Raw genomic sequence first — 24,494 nt, forward strand, 5'->3', positions numbered from 1 at the left:
AATAACATATGGAGCTGCAAACGACGGTTCATGACATATTTAGTAAAGAACCGTAACGATTACCAGTATCCCTGTACGCTCTAGTCGCCGTGGTACATCCTTCTTTACAGCTGGATCTTCATTTCCGAGTATTCTTAGGTGGCGCTGGCTGTCTCCTTAAATTTCCTTTCCCAGAATTCGCTATATCAGAAAACATCCATTTTGTACACCCATAAATTCTTCTAATATCTGCCACTGTCATTATTAATTTTATTACCACCGTTGTCATTATGAGTCGCAGCAGTGGCAGCAATACTGTCGCATTAGGTTCATTCGTTCATAGACAGTATTTTTTACTAACATTGTCACTATAGTCACTCAGATCCTTTTCATATAATTTGTCATAGTAAAATTGTTTTTTCTTAGGTAACTATGATGTTTGTTTCATAGGTAACTATGATGTTAAAAAAAGCACTTTACTGGTGAAAGCCTGGTCCGATGTAAGGGGGGCCTGATGATTATTCGTTTCACGTCAAATAAATAAATTAGGATAATATACACAAGGACCAAGCTCCGCAACTTCGTGGGCCTGAAATGGAAGTCAGAAGTGTGACTTTCGCCGCCATTAGTGTAACGCGACCCTGAGCGTTCGTCACTATCCGCCACGTTTGTCTCTCCTGCCGATCGAGGCTCCTCCTCAGAAGCTGCACTGCTGTAACTTAGGGCAGCGGCGAGGAGCGAGAACTCCCTGTGGCTGACGTCCGCAGACTGCATCGGTATATACTCTGAGGAGGTAGTTTCGCCAGAGGGAGGGGTATTGCTTTGGTGTACTACAGTTTCTAGTCGCCCACGCGATTCCGCGGCGTTTTGTGGAACTAGGGCGTCCGCCCAAGATAGTCACTCCTATGGTTGGGTGTGTTAAAGATCGGCGGCACTCGTGGTGTTGTAGAAGACAAGTAATCCCACCTCTCTCTTATAAAGGCCTATTTACATGGAAGTGCACCGTGCGTCGGGTAGAAACGATCCAAATTCTGCCGGGAAGGTTCCAATAAGCGCATACTCCACTGCACCGTGGAAATTTATTCCGAATTCCTGAATATACACTGCTGGCCACCGTAAATGCAACACCCAAGAAAGACAAGAGGTAGCGCAACAAAATTTATTTTGTAGATAACATATTGACCAAGTATCAAATGATTACGTTTACAGACGTCTGTGACATGTGGTTGCTGCCAGAATCAGTAGCCAGAGTAGCCGCCATTGTTGGAGATCACCGCTGCCACACGTCTCGGTATTGAGTCAAAGAGACGTTGGATGTGTTCCTGGGGTACAACAGCCCAAGCAGCTTCCACACGTTGCCAAAGATCATCTGGTGTGGCAGCTGGGGATGTAATCTGGGTCACTCGTTGAGCAACCATGGACCACATGTTTTCTATCGGCGAAAGATCCGGAGAGCGAGCCGGCCAGGGAAGCAATTCAATCTGGTTATTGACGAAGAACCTTTGGACAATGCGTGCCACGTGTGGTCGCGCATTATCCTGCTGAAATATGGTTGTGGCCGAGCCCTGAAGGTAAGGAAGGACAACTGGCTCCAGCACCTCGGATATGTAGCGCCGGCTATTTAAAGTACCGGCAATGCGTACTAGAGGCGTGCGAGAGTAATATCCAATACCGCCCCATACCATAATACTCGGTGCAAGACCAGTGTGGCGGTACATAATGCAGCTGTCCAGCATCCTCTCTCCACGGTGTCTCCACACTCGAATCCGACCATCGTGGTGCTGCAGACAGAAGCGTGCCTCGTCAGTAAAGACAACGTCATTCCATTCTGCCGTCCACATCCGTCTGTCATCACACCATTGGCGACGGAGACGTCTGTGGTTCTGCGTCAATGGTAGACGAAGCAATGGACGTCTTGCGGACAGACCACTCTGCTGTAAACGGCTTCGAATGGTACGCGCAGACACTGGATGATGCGTTACAGACGCAATGTGCTGTGCTATGGTTCGGGATGTCACTGAGCGATCCGTCACTGCCATGCGTACAATTTGCCTATCAGCACGTGCAGTGGTGCACCGAGGTGAATGCGATCGGCCACGTCGGTCCGTCGTACCCTCCTGCATCCAACGGTCACATATCCGCATTACAGTTGTTTGGTTTCGTCCAACACGACTAGCGATTTCTCTGTATGGTAATCCACAATCTCGATAAGCCACTATCCTTCCTCTGTCGAACTCGGATACTTGATCAAACGATGCTCGCTATTGTCTACGAGGCATAACTGATCGTCTTGTGAAACAACCACAAGGTAGACACACGTGCCGAACGTACACTCGTCGAAATCGCCAAGCCTTAAATGGCGCTATGAGGTGGCGCCACAGGCGCGCGTGATGTGCGTCTGCGCTGAAATTCTAATCAGTTGCATATCTCATCGCTGCAAACCCATGGTGTAAATTTCACTTGATTCGGATGCTTCCTTCGGGGTGTTGCATTTACGGTGGCCAGCAGTGTACTCTAGGTGATAGGATTGCCACCGACCGTCCGCGAACAACACCGAGCGCCAGCATCAAGGATACCCCACAGAACGTTTTGATGTTGACGAGACGCTGGCATTGTCTGCTGACTCTTAATATTCTCGTCGCGCTTGCTCTTGTTATGTGAATGGGTTTTAAACTTGTTTTGTCTTCTTTATCTTTGTATTATTCCTAGACTAGTTTTTGTGATGCATTGCGAGTATTACATAAGCACTCCGTCTTCAGGTCGCAAGTGGCCCATCGGAACCACCCGACCGCCGTGTCATCCTCAGATGAGAATGCGTACAGGAGGGGCGTGTAGTCAGCACACCGCTCTCCCGGTCGTTACGATGGTTTTCTTTGACCAGAGCCGCTACTATTCGCTCTAGTAGCTCCTCAGTTGGCATGACGGGGCTGAGTACACTCCGAAAAATGGCAACAGCGCATGGCGGCCCGGATGGTCACCCATCCAAGTTCCGACCACGCCCGACAACGCTTAACTTGGGTGATCTGACGGGAACCGGTGTATGCACTGCGGCAAGGCCGTTGCCGAGTATTACATAAGTACTCGTTATTATTCCTACGAGTATTGTCCAACAAGAGACGGGCACTATCTGAAAGCTATACATTTTCTCGATTTTGCAGTACTTCTACAAATAAAATCCTCACACAGTGCTGGAATAAGAACATAAATGAACGTTCTTTACAGCTTTTAAATATGAAAGCTGCTTCAGTGGTGAAGCTGGCAGCTCCATTGAGGGGGATAAATTCAGCTGTTCGACGTTAAAAAGAAAACAAGCTGGAAAGATATTGCTAATTTGCGATATAAAAAGAAAGAGAAAAGGATAAAGCCGTTAGCAGCCCGAAAGTTGGGTTCACCACAAGACTTATTTTCTGTGCGTAGTCCTTTCGGAGGTGGTATGGATTTTTCTTCCTTCGGCCTTTGAACTAACTTGCCCATTCACTTAGAGGACCTACAGCGTAACTTTCACTACAAATTAAGGTGCAAGTCAGCATTTTTCACATCAAAATAGTATAGCCAGGAGTGAAAAAAGTGATAACTACACACAATTTTCTCCAGACCTTTGTGTCCGTAGACTGACACTTTACCGCTACACCACCGAGCATATACTGCTTTCTAAAGAGTTTTATTCTCTTTGTGTGCGTGTGCATTTTCTCGAGCAAATAAATGAGCACTGTATTTGAGTGTTTATACTATACTTTCCCCAATGTTTCGGTACCCAGCAATGTATAAAATGTACCGTACAACCTTAGTCAAGAATATCCATTATGAAATTTGCTGTAACTTCCACTATAATTACTAGTTGTGATACTACATTCAAACATTTTATCACGGCAAACGGCATTTCATAGCCTCACTTTCGCTGTTGAGTGCTGGGAATTACGACATGGCGTGGTGTTGACGTTGCGTCTAGTGCGAACACGTCACCATTAGCGATCTGTGAAATGACGTGACATGACGTCCAGAGTGAACCTACCTTTGTTCCCTTGTTCGAAATTGTTCCACCATGCACTGCACTTTTTGGCTATTATACGCACATTTTGAAGCATGTGTAACCAAGCAGTCAGTTAGGATTCTCAACGAACGTCGTTCTCAAATCTCAAATTGTGGCTGATACTCCATATAGTAGTCGTTTGTCAAAAAAGGAAAGAAAAGCTTGTTACAACCCATTGTATTCGTGAAGATTCCAAAGGCTTCCTCCCTAATAACTCTTCAAAACTGCGAGACATTCCACGGTTATTCAGCCCCATTTTTAAGCCGTTCTTCAAAATCCGGAGATTATACTTTTTTTACATTCTCGCCAAGAGTTAACAGTTCGACGATATTTTCGTAACGCGAATATAGCAAAGTGCGTAGTGCGACCAATTTATTAGCGTATTAAAGCTATAAAGATTGCAGTTTTGCGGAAATGTTAAACCGAAACACTGGTTTTATAGAAATATAAAGAAAACATTGCTGAAATTAAGACAGTAACCAGGCACTATTGTTATTTACTCCTATTTGTATGACTATCAGATCATCAGTCAAAGTGGTCGAAATGTAGAGACTCTAAGCATACATTTTTACCGCGACAATAGCTATCCATAAGCTTTTAAGTACAGCGACCCGAAACTGGCATTGTCATTCCTCACATTTTTACCAAATACAAAAACCTCTGCATTAAACGCATATCATGGTCTAATGACAAACCTTTGTAATTAACAACTTTTGTGAAAAGGAATACGGTAAATGGTTGTCGCTTACGTTGTTGACAACAACGTATCTACACATTAAGAATAAACATAGGAAAAATACCTCGAGCAAAGCTAGATCTGATTACGAGAGTAATCCCAAAAGTAAGGTCTCCTATTTTTTTTATAAGTACAGAACTCTGTGTGGCACGTGGTCACACTGTTATGAAGAGTGGTTCACTCGCTGTGTGTAAACATGCATACGCCGCGCTGAGGCTCTCAACCTTGGCTTGGCAGCCGTTGAGAATGGAGCTCTCGTTGGATGTTACCGACAAGTGCAAATTGCGCGCAGTTATTCGGTTTTTGAACGCAAAGGGCAATGCGCTGATTGAAATCCATCGCCAATTGACGGAAGTGTATGGTGAGTCGTGCATGGATGTCAAAAATGTTCGTAAGTGGTGTAGAGTGTTTGCAGCTGGTCAGACCAAAATTCACGACGAACAAAGGAGCGGGAGACCGTCAATTTCTGAGGAGACAGTGTTGAAGGTTGAGCAAAGCATGCGTGAAGATCAGTGGATCACCCTGGATGATCTCTGCACGTTGGTTCCTGAGGTTTCCCGAAGCACCGCTCGCAGAATTTTTATGGAAAATTTGAACTACCGGAAGGTGTACGTACGCAAGATGGGTGCCACGCATGCTGTCTGAGGACCACATGCTGCAACCGAGTTGATGCTTACCGCGAATTTCTTCACCGCCTTGCAGCCGAACAGGACAACTTTCTGGATTCAATTGTCACGGGTGACGAAACATGGGCATACCACTTTACACCTGAGACCAAGAAACAATCACGCCAATGGTTGCATCCTTCTTCGCCAGAGCCGCGGAAATTCAAACAGTCTGCGGTAAAGTCATGATAACCGTTTTTTGGGATCGGAAAGGGGTATTGTTGGTCAACTTTATGCCCACTGGGACCCAAAATTAACGCTGACAGATACTGTGAGACTCTGAAAAAATTCAAACGGGCAGTTCAGAACCGGAGAAGAGGAATGTTGAGCGTACACATTCTCCATGACAACGCTCGCCCACACATCGCTCGGCAAACCGTTGCTCTCCTGCAACAGTTTCAGTGGAACACAATTACCCACCAACCCTATAGTCCTGACTTGGCGCCCAGTGACTGTCACCTGTTTCCTAGGTTAAAAGAACATTTGGCCGGAAAGCGATTCAGCTCCGACGACGAGGTGAAAGATGAGGTTCATAACTTTCTGAGCAGCATGGCGGCGAGCTGTTATGACATGGGCATAAAAAAAACTGCCACAACGTCTACAAAAATGCATCGACAGAAACGGTGTTTATGTCGAAAAATAGCTAAATGTTCAAGCTGCAAACTGATGTAAACCATTGTAGAAATAAACAGGTCTATGTACTTATAAAAAAATAGGAGACCTTACTTTTGGTATTACCCTCGCATTTTGAAGTTGCTACTTGTCGTGATAGACCCATACTTCGTGCGGCGAAGGAAGGACTCTTACAGGAAGAACCGTGGCAGCTTTCAACTCAAAGCGCAGAAGTGTACCGACGATACCGAACTCACGCAGATTGGTAAGCAGGTACCCCAGGTCGGGGCTTTTCTTTCGTCTTACAAACTAATGTAGAAGGAAAGTCACACAATAATGGGATGCAGTGACGAGTCCGTCGGTTCACATTACTGCTCTGATCCCATACAACTGTACGGTACATTCACACCACTTCACTGGTCAGCGGTGGAGTGTCACGTGTCTGACTGGTAGCAGTTCTGCAACATCTACGGCTCCCGGTGATCGACTTTAAGAGGGACCCTAATATTTTCTCACGTAAGTTTGATTGTTTGTTACAAAGTACCTCTGAAGTAGACCACCCGTGTGGAAATTTCTCGTTGCGAGGCCGTCATAGCCAGTGCGCTCTGTATAACAGTAAATGCGTTTTAAGCACGGAGTACAGGTATCATTCCAAATGTGGCTTCCATTAGCACGGAATCTCCCGTGCTCTATTTGGCGTGCAGCACGACGCGAGTTGCCTTGTTAAAGGGTAGTGATCGCTAATGGGGAGCAATTAAGCGGATTGAGAAATGCATTTCTCCGCGCCGTCATTGCGCCACGTGACGTGACCGGCTGCCCGCCCAGACCGGAGAGAAAGCCGCGGAGACCGCGAGCCCGGGCGGTGTCTCTTGTCTGCGGCGGTGTGCCAGCCAGCAGTCGGTCGTTAGCGAGATTAGCGGCGACCCCGAGCACCTTGTGCCATTTCGTGGTCCAGCGGATTGCCGTCTGCAGCAGCTCAGCGTCTCTCGCAGACTTCCTACAACTCAAAGGAACGGCGTGCCTGTCACTTGATACGCTCGCGTAGTCGCAGACCGGTATTTAGGCGTAGAGTCGCTGGTGAGTCCACAGAGAGAGAAGAAATGAAACTCAGTAGTCCGTCAAGTACTGCCGACAACGCGATGCAGTTCTCATACAATGGCGCTGGAAGTAAAGGATGGTACGATTCAAAGTATCACGTGAAAAACAGAGGACCCACCAGCAGTAGGGAGGCTCAAAAAATCTGAGGATGTCTTTTAACATAAGCCGTAACCGGTCATAATAAACAAATATTATTGCGATCTCGACTGTCGTTCGAACCAAGTTGGAGCTCCCAACTGCCGGTAATCCCACCCTCTGTGATTGCCCGGATCTTGCAGGCTGAGGTGTTCGCTCTGAAACAGGACAGGCGACTGTATCTGGCTGGGGGACAGTGTCAGCCACAGACAACACTTGGAACCTGTTTGTCAGGATAACCTGCGAAACCTTAGGTGCGGCCCTCTGGGAAGTCTTTCACCGCCTGTCACGCCCCGAAGTGACATCTCACTCGACCACAGGCGAGGGATCAACATCAATGCGAGCAGTAACTGGGCTGGCCACCGGTGCAGACCGATCGGCGGACTCGTGCTGGACGTCCGTTGCATACCAACGGCCGGTCCACAACAGTAATGCCTGCGCACTGCAGCAGCAAAGATTCGTGTGAAGTTATTCTAGGAGCGCTCTCAACATACAACCTTGAGCAATTGGTTAGAAAACCAACTCGAGATGGGAACATATTTGATACCTTGGCGACAAACAGACCTGATCTTTTTGAGGAAGTTAATCTACAAGAAGGTATTAGCGACCATAATGTCGTTGTGGCTTCCATGTCAGTGGAAGCTGCAAAAAAAGGGGGGGGGGGGGGCAGCGTAGAGTTTTCTTGTTTGGGAAAGCAAATAAAAGTGTCATTAATGGATATCTTCATAGTCAGCTCCAAGCATTCACCGCGGGACACTAAGATATTGAGCATCTTTGGTCGGAATTTAGAGGTATTTTCCACCATGTGCTAGAGAAGTATGTGCCTAGCAAAAATATAGGGTAGGGAAAGGATCCATCTTGGTACAACTACTGTATTAGGAAGTTTCTGAGAAAGAAGAGAATTTTGCACAGTCGTTTTAGACGTAGTCACTGCCCTGCTGACAAACAGAAATTATGCAAAATGAAGGCAGCTGTCAGAAGGACAATGAAAGATTCTTTTAACGAATTTGAAAGCAGTATTTTTTCTGCATATTCTAAAAATAACCGCAAAAAATTTTGGTCGTGCGTAAAATCTATGAACGCTACAAATAATTCAATACCTTCTCTTGCTGACAGTACGGGTAATATAAATGATGATGATGAACAGAAGACCGAAATTCTAAATCTAGCTTTCAAAAACTCGTTTACGGTAGAGGACTGCAGCACCATTCCCCCTTTCAAGTATCGAACAAACGAAAGGATGGCTGACATAGTGTTTAGTGTGTCTGGGATTATAAAACAATTAAGATCCTTAGACGCCAGGAAGGCATCTGGCCCAGACGCTATCCCCGTAAGATTTTGTGTTGACTGTGCTACAAATATAGCGCCATTCTTATCCATCATCTATCAAAGATCATTGGAACAGCGGAAAGTTCCACGGAACTGGAAGAAGGGCCAGGTCATAGCATCCTATAAAAAGGGTAGAAAATCGTATGAACATAATTACCGGCCAATTTCACTGACATCGATTCGTTGTAGAATCATGGAACATATTTTGTGTTCAGACATAATGACCTATCTAGACTCTGAGAAGCTCTTCTGCAGAAACCAGCACGGTTTTAGGAAACGGCGGTCATGCGAGACACAGCTGGTCCTCTTTGTGCGTGATATACAACAGGCTCTAGATACGGGCTCCCAGGTTGATGCTATATTTCTCGACTTTCGAAAGGCGTTCGACTCAGTTCCGCACTGTCGCATGCTACAAAAAGTGCGCGCTTACGGTCTATCCGACGACATATGCGGTTGGATAGAAAGTTTTCTAACAGACAGGGAGCAGAATGTCGTCCTGAACGGGGTAACTTCAACAGAAACAAGAGTAACTTCAGGTGCGCCCCAGGGCAGCGTAATAGGTCCTCTGCTTTTTACGATTTACATAAACGATCTGGTTGATGGTACTGACAGCGGCCTGAGACTGTTTGCCGATAATGTTGTAGTCTACAGGAAAGTAGTATCACACAAACGTTGTGAACAAATCAATGAGGATTTGCAGAAAATAAATGCGTCGTCTAATGACTGGCAGTTATCTCTCAATATTAGTAAGTGTAACCTATTGCGTATAACAAGGCGAAAATCCCCATTAATATATGAATACAAAATAAATTCCCAGTCTTTGAAAGCGGTAACGTCAATCAAGTATTTGGGTGTGACTATTCGAAATGATCTCAAATGGAATGATCAGAGTACACAAGTAACGGGTAAGGCGAACTCTAGATTGCGGTTTATTGGTAGAATCCTGTCCTTCAACAAAGGACATAGCTTACAATACGTTAGTTCGTCCAATCTTGAGAGTATTGTTCGTCTGTATGGGACTTTTACCAGTTGGGTCTGATTCAAGAGATTGAGAAGGTCCAAAGAAGAGCGGCAAGATTCATGACTGGTACATTTAGCCATCGCGAGAGCGTTACAAATCTCATAGAAAGTTTGAAGTGTGACACACTTGCAGATAGACGGCGCGCTAAACAGAAGGGGCTGTTCACTAAATTCCGAAATCCGATCTTCACCTAGGATGTAGAGCATATATTATCACCAACTTTCAATTTGTGCAATGATCACCATTAAAAGATAAGGGAAATAAGAGCTCGTACCGAGGCGTTCAGACAGTCGTTTTTCCCTTGCGCGATCCGCGAGTGGAACAGATGGGGGGAAATATGATTTTGGCGCGAATTTTGCCCTCCGCCACACACCGCTGGGTGGCTTGCGGAGTATGTAGAAGCTGTTTAACCGGCAGCCTGGAGCTGAGAGTTTCCAAAGATCTGGATGCAATATTTTCTGTCTTGCTTGGCATAGGTAGAACACAGTTTGTGGTCGCTCGCAGTGTCGGTGACGCAGAGACCGATGGAATAAACGGGCAGTAACTGTGGTCGGTGAGGGCGGAGTTCACAAAGTGAACGGTTCTTCAGAAACACGGTCAAGTGTCGCTAAAGTCATCACAAGCGCGTGCAAACAGTCCAAGAAGCGACCCGATTCGGAAAACGTAAACAGAGATGAGATCAGTCACTCAATCACTCTGCTGTCATTGGCGGGTACAGAAAGCTCGAGAGAGCACCAGTGCGGGGCCGTGGCACGTACAGTGGGCAGGTCCATGTGACGTGGCATGCTGGGCCGGCTGCGAGCCCGGGTTCACTCATTTCCCCCCTCCAACTCCCCCCCCCCCTCCTCACGAAGGCACCCTAGAAAACGGTAATAAATTGTGACTGGGAGGAATGCCAAGTTGCACCGTCTTTCTGAGTTAAATTGTCATCTTTTCATTTCGCAATGGCTGGGCGACTCCGTTGGAAGGTTTTAAGTAGGCGAGACCATGCCACATGCAGCAGGCCCGTACCGAGTAAGGCGATGTGGCGTTCGAACCTACCTTTGGGCTGACCACAGTTTTACCTTTACAAAGATAACCTTTTATTCGACAAGTCAACTGCTGTATCTACAAGACGTCCTACATGTCACTTTTGTAAAAGTACATTGCATATGATATGCGTTGCTCACTGGAAACTGACAAATTATTTACAAGATTACAGTTTAAACACACTGTACTTACTGTGAGCTGCTTTCAGCTCATTTTGAGGATAGTGAAACGAATTTTGCCCTGCACGCTTCACGAACAGATGTGCACGTGCCAGGGCGTCGGTGTGCGTGCTAACGGGGTCCTCAATCGCGTCGTCTTTGCTTTCTCTCTTCACTGAATATGGTTTGTTCACTGAGTCGACATTTCTGAGCTGCTCGGATCTCTCTTCGTAGGCACCGCTGTTTTAAACTCCCGGCGGATATTTTCGCCACCTAAGTCTGGAAAAAAAACATTTTTATGCTGAATGAAAATCTTCATCTTCCTGTTGCACAGTTTCCCGCCACTGGCAGTAAGTGCTTGGGACTAAGACCTCTCCATCTTTTCCTGTCTTCCTTGCACCTCTCAGTCGCTTCTGCCGTCCAGTGTTCTCCTCCGGATGTTTTCTTCCTTTTAGCTACGTCATATATATACACACGAAAAAACTACAAAGAACGAAACTCGTCTAGCTTGAACGGGGAAACCAGATGGCGCTATGGTTGGCCCGCTAGATGGCGCTGCCATAGGTCAAACGCATATCAACTGCGTTTTTTTTTTTTTAAATGGGAACCCCCATTTTTTATTACATATTCGTGTAGTACGTAAAGTACGTTGGACCACTTCTTTCGTTTTGTGATAGATGGCGCTGTAATAGTCACAAACATAAGACTCACAATTTTAGACGAACAGTTGGTAATAGGTAGGTTTATTAAATTAAGATACAGAACGTACGTACGTTTGAACATTTTATTTCGGTTGTTCCAATGTGATACATGTACCTCTATGAACTTATCATTTCTGAGAACGAATGCTGTTATAGCGTGATTACCTGTAAATACCACATTAATGCAATAATATCCGTTTGACCTATGGCAGCGCCATCTAGCGGGCCAACCATAGCGCCATCTGGTTTCCCCCTTCAAGCTAGACAAGTTCCGTTCTTTGTAGTTTATTTCGTGAGATATTTGGCCCGGTCACGATCAATGGACCACTATATATATAAGGGCTTCCGTTGAGGTATCCACCTAACCCTTTCATTTCTCATCTTTACCAGTTCTGTTGCACCTATGTGACTAACTTTGTCCCACTTGTTCCCGCCTTTCGATTTTCTTCCTTTCCTTCATGACCCAGTGTTATGTAGCGCAAAATCCTTAGTTGTCTGATGTTGCTTATCACTCCTGTAACACACCCATAAAACGTATCAGCTAGCCTTGCTCATTCACGTGTGTGTTTATCAGTTCTTCAATTTTCCTTTAGTTCTAATTATAACGGAATGCGTCAGACTTGTTCTTCCAATAATAGTACAACTATGCACGGGTAATCCGCACCTGTATAATCAGGAGTTTGCCTTATTGGCTTGTGATAGAGAGGAGAACACGGTGCAGTGGTGACGAGGAGCAGACACATATCACTGCTCTGTCGCTGAGCAAACCCACCGGCGCGCAGCTGCGCCTTTGTCCAGTGCGACGCCGTGCTGCTGTGTTGGGCGGTGCCCAGCACCAGCCGGCCGTACCGGACACGCCGCTCTCTGCTCTGCTATGGGCCGATCAGCAAAGCGCGCCCTCCCGCTGCCAGTTGCGCCTTAAGCCGTCCTCACACGGGCCGCGTTTGTCAGCGCGAACCACGCCGAGCGTGGTTCCCAGAATGGTTCGTGCGTGGTCGCAAACGAGCTGCCGCATCGCTCGTAACTCGCTCCTCAACGTCTTTCGCGACCGCAGAGCTCTCCGTCGGCAATTATCCGCTGTATGCGCCGCACAAACATCACAGTTTGTGCACCAGAGTGGACGCACGTGAAATAGCCACGTTATGTAGCTGTGTTAGCGATCGCCGGAAATGAGCAGAGAAAACCGCGAAGAACATAATGGACACCTCTATAGACTAAACAGCGAAGCATAGGTGGTAGAGGAACGCTACGTACATTACTTTTAGGGTTACGCAAACCATACCTTTCATCTCCAGAATGAGATTTTCACTGTGCAGCGGAGTGTCCGTCGATATGAAACTTCCTGGCAGATTAAAACTGTGTGCCGGACTGAGACTCGAACTCGGGACCTTTGCCTTTCGAGGGCAAGTGCTCTACCATCTGAGCTACCCAAGCACGACTCAAGCCCCGTCCTCACAGCTTCACTTCTGCCAGTATCTCGTCTGCTACCTTCCAAACTTTACAGAAGCTAGTTCTGCAAGGATCGCAGGAGAGCTTCTGTAAAGTTTGGAAGGTAGGATACGAGGTACTGGCATAAGTAAAGCTGTGAGGACGGGGCGTGAGTCGTGCTTGAGTAGCTCACTTGGTAGAGCACTTGCCCGCGAAAGGCAAAGGTCCCGAGTTCGAGTCTCGGTCCGGCACACAGTTTTAATCTGCCAGGAAGTTTCCTACCTTTCACCTGTTGAAACGCACATCTGCTCCCTTGTCCATGTGGCAGGCATGCTCTTCTGACTGTAGTAGACTGGGCAGCAGTCCTGCACTTTATGGCTAGTTTTACCTGACTCATTCACTAAACTGACAAGGAGTAAAGGAAAAAAAGAAACCTCACTCCCGAACGGAGAATCCTCTTATACGTACATAACAACCAATATTTCAGAATGTACTTTTTTAAGAATCTTTTAAACAACATGAAGGCGAATATCAAAATACTTGTAGCCAGCAGGACGCAGACCCCCATCGACCTTACAGTTCACAGTCCGCCTCTGTATCCACTACATTACAGCTGACATGAAGTATGTAATTTGAGTCTGTGCCTTGAACCTTTAAATGTTCTAAAGCGTTTAATCACAGTCGTTACAACAATTAGTTGCAACAAATAATACCAAAACTACGCGTTTTTTATAGCTCTTGTATGTGCCGTTGCAAATGGCATAATTTCATAGCACACGAGTTTAATACGAAAAATCTTAAACTACTAATATTTTGGATGTTGCATTTTAGCAATATATTTTCAAAATTCGTACCACGCGTTTTCGAGGGATCTTGAAAGTGCAACCGCTTTGAATCAATGTGTATTCACGGTTTAACTCACTGCTTCCCGAGCGGGAAGGCGTGCCGGTCCCCGGCACGAAACCGCCCGGCGGATTAGTGTCGAGCCGGCCGGTGTGGCCGAGCGGTTCTAGGCGCTACAGTCTGGAACCGCGCGACCGCTACGGTCGCAGGTTCGAATCCTCCCTCGGGCATGGATGTGTGTGATGTCCTTAGGTTAGTTAGGTTTAAGTAGTTTTAAGTTCCAGGGGACAGATGACCTCAGAAGTTAAGTCCCATAGTGCTCCGAGTCATTTGAACCATTTAGTGTCGAGGTCCGGTGTGCCGGTCAGCCTGTGGATGGTTTTTAAGGCGGTTTTCCATCTGCCTCAGCGAATGTAGGCTGGTTCCCCTTATTCCGCCTGAGTTACACTAGTCGACGGTTGTTGCGCAAACACTGTCTCCACGTACACGTACACCACCATTACTCTACCACGCAAACATTTGGGGTTACAGACGTCTGGAAAGAGACGTTTCCGGCGGGAAGGGGGGGGGGGGGGGGGAGTCCACTAGACGCCGAACCGCACAGTAACCTTGGGTTCAGTGTGGGGCGGCAGTGGGGTGAGTGGACTTCTGTAGCCTGTTGCAGGGTTGTGGACAACTGAGGGCTACGGCGGAGACGAAGCCTCTCTGTCGTTTCTAGGTCCCTAGTTCAGTACAGACATACTTACATGTATATTCATATGTCTAATAATAATAATAATAATAATAATAATAATAAAAGTCGTAAAAGACGTAAAAGGCGACGAAAAGAACAAACCACTAATAGGGCTAACCCCACTTTAGTGTGATTAGTTGGTTCAGGACAGAACTAAAGCCTCGGACAAGCGCCGTCATGGTCGGGGACGACGCTTGAACCCTATGCCCGCCCACAATGGTAACGACACTGCTAGCCAACTGGAAAATGATTTAAATCCAAATAGAGGTGTTTTGCAGGATATGCTTCCTGCAACCACCCTAGAAGGAAAACAAAGACAGAGGATGAGATGGTCAGATGAAGTTAATCGACACCTCATGTTCTGTTATTACCAAGCAACAAACCTAGGAACCAACACAACTGGATACAGATCACAAGTATACACAACATTTATTACCAGATACCCAGAATTAAAATTTTTAACAGAACAACGACTAGCTGATCAGATCCGTGTAATAATCAAAAATAACAGGATACCCCAGTCAGAATTAGAAAACATCAAACAACAAGTACAACAAATACTGGAACAAAATAATGTGCAATCAGAAGAAGAAGAAAATACACTAATGGACTCAAACATCCCAGAGCAAACAAACAAAGAACAACACGCACCAATTAAACAATCAGAGGAAAACGAAATCTTAAGACAGCCACCAGAACAAGCACAAATAGAACACGAAGTGACACACATGTTAGATATAGAAGAAAAATTTCAGCTGACATATATAGAATACAAAGACACAAATACAGACATAAGACCATTCTTGCATAGACCACCAAATAACCCACAAGTCGAAACAACAATAAAAACTATCAACACAATCATACACAACAAAATAAATGAAAACACAACTATGGAAGAGTTAAAACTACTGGTTTATGTAGGAGCACTCACTCACTAAATATACACACTAGGCAGAGATCAGAACCAACCAACACGCAGAAGAAACCCACAAAACCAGCATGGCAACACAGGCTACAGATCAGAATAGAAAAACTGAGAAAAGACATCGGACAGCTAACACAATTTATAAGAAATGAAATCTCGGAAAAAAAACGAAAAAGGTTAGGTAAAATCTCACAACAAGAAGCGACAGAGCAATTAGACGAAAAGAAGCAGAAATTACAAGCATTAGCCAAACGACTCAGAAGATACAAAAAAAGTGAAAATAGAAGGAAACAAAACCAAACATTCAACACAAACCAAAAGAAATTTTACCAGACAATAGATAACACACACATTAAAATAAACAATCCACCAAACATAACAGACATGGAACACTTCTGGAGCAACATATGGTCTAACCCGGTACAACATAACAGGCATGCACGGTGGATACAAGCAGAAACAGACACATACAAGATGATACCACAAATGCCTGAAGAGATAATTTTGCAACATGAAGTCACCCAAGCAATTAATTCTACTCACAATTGGAAAGCCGCTGGAAATGATAAAATAGCAAATTTCTGGTTAAAGAAGTTCACCTCAACACATTCACATCTAACTAAATTATTTAACAGTTACATTGCAGACCCATACACATTCCCTGATACACTTACACATGGAATAACTTATCTGAAACCTAAAGATCAAGCAGACACAGCGAACCCAGCTAAATATCGCCCCATAACATGCCTACCAACAATATACAAAATATTAACTTCAATCATTAAACAGAAATTAATGACACATACAACACAGAACAAAATTATAAATGAAGAACAAAAAGGCTGTTGCAAAGGAGCACGAGGATGTAAAGAGCAACTGATAATAGATGGAGAGATGACATATCAAGCTAAAACCAAACAAAGGTCGCTACACTACGCATACATTGATTACCAAAAAGCTTTTGATAGTGTACCCCACTCATGGTTACTACAAATATTGGAAATATACAAAGTAGATCCTAAATTGATACAGTTCCTAAACATAGTAATGAAAAATTGGAAAACCACACTTAATATCCAAACAAATTCAAATAATATCACATCACAGCCAATACAGATTAAGCGTGGAATATACCAAGGAGACTCATTAAGTCCTTTCTGGTTCTGCCTTGCTCTGAACCCACTATCCAACATGCTAAATAATACAAATTATGGATACAATATTACTGGAACATACCCACACAAAATCACACATTTGCTATACATAGTCAAGGGAAAACACACTAAACAAGAAGATTACATATTGGATAACCACAGCGACTGCATAGAAGAGATGGAAAAAACGGATGCCTATAAATATCGAGGATACAGACAAAAAATAGGAATAGATAATACAAATATTAAAGAAGAACTAAAAGAAAAATATAGACAAAGACTAACAAAAATACTGAAAACAGAATTGACAGCAAGAAACAAGACCAAAGCTATAAATACTTATGCCATACCAATATTGACCTACTCATTTGGAGTAGTGAAATGGAGTAACACAGACCTAGAAGCACTCAATACACTTACACGATCACAATGCCATAAATATAGAATACATCACATACATTCAGCAACAGAAAGATTCACATTAAGCAGAAAGGAAGGAGGAAGGGGATTTATCGATATAAAAAACCTACATTATGGACAGGTAGACAATTTAAGAAAATTCTTTATAGAACGAGCAGAAACTAGCAAAATACACAAAGCAATCACTCATATGAATACATCGGCTACACCACTACAATTTCATAACCACCTCTACAACCCTTTAGACCACATAACATCAACAGATACGAAGAAAGTAAATTGGAAAAAGAAAACACTTCATGGCAAGCACCCGTATCATCTAACACAGCCACACATCGATCAAGACGCATCCAACACATGGCTAAGAAAAGGCAATATATACAGTGAGACAGAAGGATTCATGATTGCAATACAGGATCAAACAATAAACACCAGGTATTACAGCAAGCATATTATTAAAGATCCCAATACCACAACAGATAAATGCAGACTTTGTAAACAACAAATAGAAACAGTAGATCACATCACAAGCGGATGTACAATACTAGCAAATACAGAATACCCCAGAAGACATGACAATGTCGCAAAAATAATACATCAACAGCTTGCCTTACAACATAAACTTTTAAAACAACAAGTTCCTACATACAAGTATGCACCACAAAATGTACTGGAGAATGATGAATACAAATTATACTGGAACAGAACCATTATAACAGATAAAACAACGCCACATAACAAACCTGACATCATACTCACCAATAAAAAGAAGAAATTAACACAACTAATCGAAATATCCATACCCAATACAACAAATATACAAAAGAAAACAGGAGAAAAAATTGAAAAATACATCCAACTGGCTGAGGCAGTCAAGGACATGTGGCATCAGGATAAAGTTGACATCATACCAATTATAGTATCAACTACAGGAGTCATACCACACAATATCCACCAGTACATCAATGCAATACAGCTACATCCAAACACATATATACAACTACAGAAATCCGTAATTATTGATACATGTTCAATTACCCGAAAGTTCCTAAATGCAATATAACACATACCGTACAGTTAATAGGAAGTGACGCTTAATCAAGGTCCGCGTCACTTTCCATTCTCAACCAGACTTAACGTCTGAGAAAGTAAAGAAATAATAATAATAATAAAAGACAAAAACACCACCAAATGTTAGATATAGAAGAAAAATTTCAGCTGACATATATAGAATACAAAGACGCAAATACAGACATTAGACAATTCTTGCATAGACCACCAACTAACCCACAAGTCGAGACAACAATAACAACTATCAACACAATCATACACAACAAAATAAATGAAAATACAACTATCGAAGAGTTAAAACTACTGGTTTATGTAGGAACACTCACTACACTAAATATACACACTAGGCAGAGATCAGAACCAACCAACACACAGAAGAAACCCACAAAACCAGTATGGCAACACAGGCTACAGATCAGAATAGAAAAACTGAGAAAAGACATCGGACAGCTAACACAATTTATAAGAAATGAAATGTCAGAAAAAAAATGAAAAAGGTTAGGTAGAATCTCACAACAAGAAGTGATAGAGCAATTAGATGAAAAGAAGCAGAAATTACAAGCATTGGCCAAACGACTTAGAAGATACAAAAAAAGTGAAAATAGAAGGAAACAAAACCAAACATTCAACACAAATCAAAAGAAATTTTACCAGACAATAGATAACACACACATTAAAATAGACAATCCACCAAACATAACAGACATGGAACAGTTCTGGAGCAACATATGGTCAAACCCGGTACAACATAAGACATGAACGGTGGATACAAGCAGAGACAGACTCATACAAGATGATACCACAAATGCCTGAAGTGATAATATTGCAACATGAAGTCACCCGAGCAATTAATTCTACACACAATTGGAAAGCCCCTGGAAATGATAAAATAGCAAATTTCTGGCTAAAGAAGTTCATCTCAACACATTCACATCTAACTAAATTATTTAACAATTACATTGCAGACCCATACACAGTCCCTGATACACAAGGAATAACTTACCTGAAACCTAAAGATCAAGCAGACACAGCAAACCCAGCAAAATATCGCCCCATAACATGCCTACCAACAATATACAAAATATTAACTTCAGTCATTACACAGAAATTAATGACACATACAACACAGAACAAAATTATAAATGAAGAACAAAAAGACTGCTGCAAAGGAGCACGAGGATGTAAAGAGCAACTGATAATAGATGCAGAGGTGACATATCAAGCTAAAACTAAACAAAGGTCGCTGCACTACTCATACATTGATTACCAAAAAGCTTTTGATAGTATACGCCACTCATGGTTACTACAGATATTGGAAATATACAAAGTAGATCCTAAATTAATACAGTTCCTAAACATAGTAATGAAAAATAATATCACTGGCTAAGTGGCAAGAGCAAACTGTCATTTAGGCGTGTTTAAAATCAGTTTTTTGTATTTTGTATTTTTTTTTAGTTTTTGTATGTGATTTTTAAATTTTATTTTTAATTTACTATGGGTGTTTACATTTTGTATATTCTTTTCGTATATATCGCCCAACACTAAAATATGGCATCAATCAAATTTTTGGACATAAGGGATTGCTTTCAAACAAGCCCTGATGTCACCATCCTCTTGATACTTTTCTGCTATTTTTTCCAGCCTTTCATCAAGTTTCGTATAAGTTGTTTTCTTTCGTTTGCCTTCCATACTTAATTCTGACCTCATTAATGCACTTGCCGAATTCTCTGCTTCTGTCTTCATTCACTCGATCACGTCTTTAACTTTAGGATTCGGTTTTCCGAGATTATTAATTTTGTTGTGCCAACCTTCTACAGCGTTGGTGGTACGATGGCGCCGTCTGTAGCAGTTCCAAAGATTGATCGGGTTTTCATTTTCCAACCATTTATCTACAAAATAGTCGAAAAACTAAGAAAGCTTGGCGATATCCGGTACACGTGAATGTATCACGAGCCAACCATCGCAGACATCTTCATGTCGAAGGAACGCCAGAGCAGCACACATTGGAATTTGCAGCCTTATTTCTTCGTTTTCTCTGTGTTCGCAAGTAAGTCTCAAGCACTGCACTTTCCTCCAGACAGGTCTCTTAATATGGAAATGGCAGCCATGCACGTATACCGACGGGATCACAACTTTTAGAGCAGAAGTGGCAGCTGATTCGGAATCAACGGTGACATTATTAGGTTTCCATTTTGGTACATTATCCACAACATTGTGGAAAAGACGAATATATATTTCTTTTCTTTTGTTTAGTAAGAATGCAAAAGCCACCGGATACATGTTTGTTTAGTACTTGCTACAACGTTTGAAGGTCTATGCATAAAAAAGTCTTGTTTTGTCTTTAGAGCCTCTTTTCCTGCTTTTCCGCAAAGATCCTATCTCCAAAGCTATCATTACTTAAGAGAAAACTGCTGCCGTCATTCATGTTTAGCAACTCTGCTTGAAGATCAACTTCTTGTCGTGTTTCTGGCTCTTCCCGATTGCCGTGCGACTTGCCCCAGAGCATGCATAATATCCTCTTCATTGCTTGCTGTCCTGACTTTTCGGTAACAAAATCGTACCCTCGATTGTGCAAGTTGCCTAACTCTTCGATATACAGGGTGTTACAACAAGGTACGGCCAAACTTTCAGGAAACATTCCTCACACACAAAGAAAGAAAATATGTTATGTGGACATGTGTCCGGAAACGCTTACTTTCCATATTAGAGCTCATTTTATTACTTCTCTTCAAATCACATTAATCATGGAATGGAAACACACAGCAACAGAACGTACCAGCGTGACTTCAAACACTTTGTTACAGGAAATGTTCAAAATGTCCTCCGTTAGCGAGGATACATGCATCCACCCTCCGTCGCAAGGAATCCCTGAAGCGCTGATACAGCCCTGGAGAATGGCGTATTGTATCACAGCCGTCCACAATACGAGCACGAAGAGTCTATACATTTGGTACCGGGGTTACGTAGACAAGAGCTTTCAAATGCCCCCATAAATGAAAGTCAAGAGGGTTGAGGTCAGGAGAGCGTGGAGGCCATGGAATTGGTCCGCCTCTACCAATCCATCGGTCACCGAATCTGTTGTTGAGAAGCGTACGAACACTTCGACTGAAATGTGCAGGAGCTCCATCATGCATGAACCACATGTTGTGTCGTACTTGTAAAGGCACATGTTCTAGCAGCACAGGTAGAATATCCTGTATGAAATCATGATAACGTGCTCCATTGAGCGTAGGTGGAAGAACATGGGGCCCAATCAAGACATAACCAACAATGCCTGCCCAAACGTTCACAGAAAATCTGTGTTGATGACGTGATTGCACAATTGCGTGCGGATTCTCGTCAGCCCACACATGTTGATTGTAAAAATTTACAATTTGACCAAGTTGGAATGAAGCCTCATCCGTAAAGAGAACATTTGCACTGAAATGAGGATTGACACATTGTTGGATGAACCATTCGCAGAAGTGTACCCGTGGAGGCCAATCAGCTGCTGATAGTGTCTGCACACGCTGTACATGGTACGGAAACAATTGGTTCTCCCGTAGCACTCTCCATACAGTGACGTGGTCAACGTTACCTTGTACAGCAGCAACTTCTCTGACGCTGACATTAGGGTTATCGTCAACTGCACGAAGAATTGACTCGTCCATTGCAGGTGTCGTCGTCGTTCTAGGTCTTCCCCAGTCGCGAGTCATAGGCTGGAATGTTCCGTGCTCCCTAAGACGCCGATCAATTGCTTCGAACGTGTTACTGTCGGGACACCTTCGTTCTGGAAATCTGTCTCGATACAAACGTACCGCGCCACGCTATTGCCCCGTGCTAATCCATACATCAAATGGGCATCTGCCAACTCCGCATTTGTAAACATTGCACTGACTGCAAAACCACGTTCAGGGTTGACACTAACCTGTTGATGGTACGTACTGATGTGCTTGATGCTAGTACTGTAGAGCAATGAGTCGCATGTCAACACAAGCACCGAAATCAACATTACCTTCCTTCAATTGGGCCAACTGGCGGTGAATCGATGGAGTACAGTACATACTGACGAAACTAAAATGAGCTCTAACATGGAAATTAAGCGTTTCCGGACACATGTCCACATAACATCTTTTCTTTATTTGTGTGTGAGGAATGTTTCCTGAAAGTTTGGCTGTACCTTTTTGTAACACCCTATATATGAAGCTCTTTCCTTACGTACAGGGTGGAGAAAAATTGTGTCAAGAAATTTTAACCCTGGACAGCTGATGCCAGTAGGAACCAAAATTACTATTGTTGTGAGGCCGTCTACGCACTGTTTTTAAACTACGGAAACTTGGCGCCACGCGCTCCGACTACCATAACGCTGCCCGTCAACCGACGAACGGCAACACGACAATCCCTCGGCGTTAGGCGATGTTTCCTTAGTTCAAAACCATTGCGTTGTCGACCTACACAACATTAGTAATTTTGGTTCCTAATGGCATCAGCTATCCAGGGTTAACATTTCGTGGCATAATTTTTTTCCACCCTGTATATAAGTACACACACAATCTAAAGCATTCAATGAGCTCACAGATCCCTGCCATGCTAAGTTTAAGCACATTATTCCTGACTATGTTTATGGTGCCCTCTATAGCGATGTTGGTACAAAGGGGTTACAATGTCAAGCGATGCAAATCTGGCTATCGTTGTAATGTACACATCCCTAATTTTGTGAATGAGTCAATCTGTGTTCTTAACGGAGAACTTGGTTTCAAAAATATAGTGGGTATTAAGCAGAGCAAGCAGTTCGTTTTTTAATCTACATGAAAGGCTTTTCCTAGAGTTAACAGTAGGCCTAATAGGACATTTTTCCTGATGGCTGTGATCGCAAGTGGGCTACAGTGGATTTCGTAATAACCCTCATACAAAAAATCGGGGACATGCTAGCTTTAAAGAGACTCTCGTCGAAGGGACGTTAAGCCCTAATTCTCCTACCTTCCCTCTTGCTGACTTACTAATTCTGTTCACAATAGATTGAGCAGATTCGCCTTTGGTCTACATTTTTCCAGCAACCAAGTGCGAGATTTCCATGTTAAGTTGCTTCTGGCAAAATACTTGTACCAATGACACGTGAAACGTTTGTAAGATAGTGTATCAGATCTGGTTTGCTGAAAAAACTGAATTTTTTAGCGTAAGGCTCCTTCAGCAACGTACATATTTTTGGCCTAGTATGAGTTCAAAAGACTATTCATTCGTCATCAACGCAGGAATTTCCTCGTTTATTATACCGGTACAAAATTAACGCAATATTTACAATATCCGCAGTTGGAAAAAAATTACCATGTGATTTCCACAAAAGAACTCAGTGAAACATATTCTTAAGTAACGGAAAAAACTGTAAAATTTTCGCCGGCCGATGTGGCCGAGCGGTTCTAGGCGCTTCAGTCCGGAACCGCGCGACTGCTACGGTCGCAGGTTCGAATCCTGCCTCGGGCATGGATGTGCGTGATGTCCTTAGGTTAGTTAGGTTTAAGTTGTTCTAAGTCTAGGGGACTGATGACCTCAGATATTAAGTCCCATAGTGCTTAGAGCCATTTGAACCATTTTTTCCCAACATACCATAAATCAAATTCGTATTCTAACAAACAACCGCCTTACCGCCAAATTTACCATAAAACATTTAAATACAAATCGGATATCATTACTCTCATTTTTCTGGTCTTCTCAAAGGTAGTCCGAATAATTTTCTAAAAATCTGCTAATTTTTGTTTCATTTGGGTTTCATAGTAACGCGAGTTATTAAGGAATGAACTGTTTGAGAGTTCGGTATTTTATTAGATAGGAAAAGATTTCGAAATTTTTAGGGAGATTGTCATGTAATTACATTAACTGCTAAGTGATACAATTGGAACGAGCAGAGCCGGCTGTGTCCTGTTTATTGTTTGGTCCAGCACATCCTGCCGAACGCAGGGCCCCCAATAATCCTGGTGCGGCCAGCGTAACCTGACACCGACTGTTTTGTGTCCACCCTCCCCTCCTCTCCACCTCAGATCCCCCACTCTTCGTTGCTGGCTTTACTTGACTGATAGCGGCCACTGGCTAAATTCCTTGCGCATTTGACGATCGCCCTATTTTTTCCTTTTCTCTTGGGTATCAGTCGATGATGCATTTTGGAAGCATTGCTTCTTCGATATACCCATTGAATGAAATCAGTAATTGCTTTTTGTACGTTTACTCTGTCTCTGATTACTTCATTTTTCCCTAATTTTCTCGATATTGTTCATCGCCTCCAAATCCACATCTGAAGGTAGTAAATTTGATTTTAGTCGCAGCTGAAACACACATAATAATACATGAAATGTATTCGCAGTTGCAAATATGGACTACCATCAGCTGTATAATGGAATAACGACAATGAAAACTTGTGGACTAGCATAATAATTAATAATCCAATTTT

General features: G+C 43.3%; 1 protein-coding gene and 1 pseudogene across 1 annotated transcript in view; one reads left to right on the top strand and one right to left on the bottom strand.

Moving 5' to 3' along the window:
• LOC126263656 (CD109 antigen) overlaps positions 1-24,494 on the top strand; it is an 898,764-nt gene that overhangs the window by 26,418 nt on the left and 847,852 nt on the right. The window lies entirely within an intron of this gene.
• Positions 2,926-3,043, bottom strand: LOC126263951 (5S ribosomal RNA; annotated as a pseudogene).

Source organism: Schistocerca nitens, chromosome 6 (genome assembly GCF_023898315.1).
Source record: "Schistocerca nitens isolate TAMUIC-IGC-003100 chromosome 6, iqSchNite1.1, whole genome shotgun sequence".
NCBI classification, from domain to species: domain Eukaryota; kingdom Metazoa; phylum Arthropoda; class Insecta; order Orthoptera; family Acrididae; genus Schistocerca; species Schistocerca nitens.